Below are 4,542 nucleotides of genomic sequence, written 5' to 3' on the forward strand. Positions count from 1 at the left end.
TCCAAATGTAAACGACCCTTCCACACAAAGACTACAACAACAACAATAACCCAGTATAATCCCACTAGTGGGATCTGGGGAGGGTAGTTTGTACGCAGACCTTACCCAGGGTAGAGAGGCTGTTTCCGATAGACCCTCGGCTCCCTCCCTCCAAGAACTCCCCACCTTGCTCTTGGATGACTCGAACTCCACACAAATACTGCTCTACTAAATACATAGGTGAAGATTCAAATAACTTAAAAGTTAATAGTACCACATTTCATCTGGTGGTTTTTTACACGTCTAGGTCAGATAGCAGAATAGCACTTACATCAACGGATTAGTTTCCAACCACAATAACAAAAGGAAAATGTCAGATACTGCACTAACAACATATATGTATAGAGGAGAGCCAGAGATAAACAGAAGGGACTTCTCTACTCTTCCTCCTTTCTTAAACTGAAAAGCATTCTCCCTGCAAGAACAATATCTTTGTGATTGAACAGTGTTAAGAAATCAATACAAATAATTTAAGATAAAAAAACTATTTGGCCACCTTTGCTGAATAACGTTTTTCTTGTACTTTTTGATTGATAAGGATCTTTATTGACTGAAATTAAAGAAAGTCCGGGAAGGCCTCCACATTTTGGCGCTTCAGAGACTTGCAAAATGACATTCAACTTTCAAAACAGGAAATAACTTCAAGTTCAGGTAGTGCTCTCAAAAAATGCTTCCATAATTTTCAATGTGAATTAACCCATAATGATAAGATATAAATATCATCAAATGTTCTACAATAGTAAATAATGTTTCTCGTGAAAATTTGAAAACTAGGAATTGAATCCATACCTAACAGTTCTGCAATAGTTAGCTGTTTATAACTTCATATACTGGTAAGCAATAAAATGGAAGTAAGACTATGCATTGATAAAAAATGTACTCAAAAATACCCAACGGCTAGCCCCTCCATCCAAACTCTGTTTTCGGATCAGACATTCTAAGGTGAAAGTGGCTTCTGTCAAAGTTAATATGCAGGATCAAATTTCAAAATATTTACAACGGATGGGAAAATGATATATTAAATAAAGGATGCAATCATTTAGATCGAGGATACAGAATTTTATTAAACTATTCAATGATTTTGAAAAAAAGACTTTGACTAGATATCTATTTGAATGAAAAGTCAACTTGGACACAAGACTATATGATAGATGGATTAACAGTTATACTAATTACTAAGTAGTAATAGAGAACTAAAAGAACAACAAGAGAGTCAAATGAGTAGCCCATAGTTTACACATCCCAAGTTGTAACTTTCAAAAACAATCAGTCATAGACTGACTCATTTTTCTGCTAAGGTCAAGGAAACTGAACCAGTTAGATGATTTTCAAATCTATCTTGGACAAAAATACGGCAAGGTTTTATAATTGAGAAAGCATGATTAAAAGTTTGCCAACTAAGATAAGACAATCTTAACTTCCAAACCTTTAGAAGCCAGACAGTGAAACGGAGAATTAAATTCGACTACTCCTATAACATATCAGCAAGATTCTTTAATAATTTTTAAAATGTCTTCCCCTATCTCGCAAGGAAAAAGAGAATCAGGATTTGGAGATATACTCGTGTTCCCCACATCCAGCTAGTAGAAAACTTGATTGCCACTATAGAGCTTGATCAAATAAATTGCATGCTAAGTGTCTATTGACAAGGAGAAGCAACAATAAAGGGGTAATATAAGATAAAACATGCATTTCACTTACCTCTTTAGTCTAATTTAAACTTCTCTTTTAAAGTTCCAACTTGAATTCCTCTATCACCAAGACATCTTCTTCCTCAATGTTTCCGGCTCCATCTTTTTTCTCTGGTTCTACCTTTTCCTTCTCATCCTTTTCATTTTCACCCCCCACCAAATTGACAAATGATTCAAAAGAGTCCAATCCACCATTAATCTTAGCATGTTTGAGGGACTTCTTTTCTAGACTATACCATAGGAACTTCCTATTATCCATTTCCAGAAGAACTTCCTTACCAGTCACTGAATATGCTATTGGCCTCAAGAAACTGAAATGTTGACGACCATCTAACTGCTCAACTGAAAACAACTTTATCCAAGACTCCTTCACTCCGTAATCCTTCATCACCCATATGTCGACATGATCTAACACATGATTCTTTGCATTAGTACGAACAAAAACGTGACCTGAAATCAGACAAAGGCATTCTCCCAAGACTGCCATATTTAAATGCAATGGCTTGCCCAAATTCTCAGGATATGACACCTGCTCAAATCTCTCACTTCCAAGATTGAGACCTATAAGAACCCAAGGGCTCCACTCTGCTGATGGTTCCGTAGATGCAAGCCAGTGCAATGCACCTGCAGCAAACGTGCCATTATCTTCCTTAACCAATCGGTATGGACAATCCTGAACCTTCTTCTTCCACAAACCCAACTTCAAACTAAAAACCATTGTAACAGTAACTAAGGAACTACCAGAGAAGTGACAAAATTGGGCTATTTTCAAGACCTTATAATCATTAGCAGAAGTATCATACGCAAAACCACCACAAATTTGGCTCAACCCTGCAACCTCTCTCGGTCCATGATTCTGTGGAGGGTTAATGTGACAAACCGGCAGTTTCCGGAACATTTTAGTGGATGGATTCCACACACCATTGTCACTCAAATTGTTGGATATCAAAATTAAACCATGGCAAGAGCCGAGTACCTGAGTTGGGCCATAGGGCTGTTTAAGTGGATGGTCAAGTTCTTCTAGTTGGCTACTAGAGATCGAACTGAAATCGAGGGAGAAAAGCTTGTGAGCCTTGAAAATAAGCTTGACATCTGAGTTGTGTTTCAGTAACTGTTGCTTGAGGTGTGCTCGGAGGGGCTATCAATTAGGGCTTTGAATGACTTGCTTACGCACCTGAATCTTAGCAGTGACTTCACCGGCAGTCGGTAAAGTATATCGTTAATTACTTCCGGCGGAATGTCCGACATTGTTGCGTGGAAATGAAGGAAATGGTCACTGCCGTCGGTAGGGTTTTAGTATCTACTACTACTAGTATTTGTAGTAGGGTTTCCAAATGGAAGATAGGTGCTACAGACAAAGATTTATGGATAAGGGGTGGCTAACTTTGTCTGCCTTTACTAGACAGAATATTGAATATTCCATATTGTTTTTTACCTGGAATATTCCACATTGTTGAAAAAGGGAAAAGGAATATTCCATATTAATTCTACTCATTTCTTTTTCGTTATATTAACTTTTGTCTTTACTCTTTAGTACTGGGAGAGTAGTATGAATATGGGGTATTTTTTATTTTTTTTCTTTACAATTATTTTCTTTCATGCCAAAAGTTCAATAATGTCTATGTTATGAAAGATTACCAAAAAGAAAAGATATTATTCCTTATTGGATCATATTATTAAATGTTTTTTTATTAATTTTAACAAAAGCTAAAGAATAAACGCATATATTTAATTAGTACGCAGAATCAAGAAAAATTCTTTTTTCCTTCAAGACTTTAGTTCATGAGATAAGTAAAATATCTTCATTTCATGATTATCCTAAAATTTATTTTTGAATTGTAAAAGGTATGACACATTTATAAATCAAGTGAATTTTGCTCTTTTTTTTTTGAATTAATTTAACAAGAGAAAAAACTGAGTTTTGAAGTCGATCTTGAAATCGATTTTATTGTCTAATGGACCGGCTACGTAAAACCATTTTACTATCCCACAATATGTATCTGGTGCGTATGCTTATTGTATACGGTAAAAAACGTGTTTGCCCAATTTTGTATGGTTAATCGAGACCGGGGTGGCAGACCGAAGTTCAATCCCAAATTATATTGGATTGTTACATGAATAAATATTGCCTAGCTCGTGATTCAGGGATCGATCGAGATCGAGACCAGCTAATGTCGAGACTGAGAAGGATAGGGATCTAGCGAGATCGAAAGAAACCTCTGCTAGGTCGAATAACAGAAAGCCGAGGAATCCGTGACCGGGCGAGGATTGTGGCGGAGATCTCGGCATATATCAAGTCAAGACCGGTTGATTAGCCAATCAGAAGCAATATATTAAGTTTTCTCTCTTAAGCTCTCTTATTCAGTTGTTCAGTTCTTACTTTTCAATAATATACTCAGTTGGTTCGAGGGCGAACTAGCTCGAGGGCCAAAGTTGCGTGTTACATTGGTTTGCTTTATTTTACAGCTAATTTCTAACTTCAATTCTTATATTTCTCAGTTTGTGCCAAGTGAAATCACATATCCTTAAAATCACTTACAAATTTAATTGTTATCCGATTTTAAGGGTAAACAGTTTGGCGCCCACCATGTGGCTAAGGATAATATTGATTGCCTGGTGCTAATTTTCATAACACACACTGCTTTACATTTGTTCTTGTAAGCGTTTTTGATTCCAGGATCAGCATGTCGAACTCTCAAGCAGTACCCACACACATCGACAATGGTCTTGGTTTTCATGGCGAAAACGACAATGTAGTCGTCCTAGGAAACGAAGTGCCTCCAGTTGATCTCGAGGGAGTACCAGTTGCAGA

General features: G+C 36.8%; 1 pseudogene; it reads right to left on the minus strand.

Annotated features, from left to right (window-relative positions):
- Positions 1–223: 223 nt before the first annotated feature.
- On the minus strand, positions 224–3,099 carry LOC107790778 (F-box protein CPR1-like; annotated as a pseudogene).
- Positions 3,100–4,542: the final 1,443 nt, after the last annotated feature.

The sequence above is a fragment of the Nicotiana tabacum genome, chromosome 9, assembly GCF_000715075.1.
Source record: "Nicotiana tabacum cultivar K326 chromosome 9, ASM71507v2, whole genome shotgun sequence".
NCBI classification, from domain to species: Eukaryota; Viridiplantae; Streptophyta; class Magnoliopsida; order Solanales; family Solanaceae; genus Nicotiana; species Nicotiana tabacum.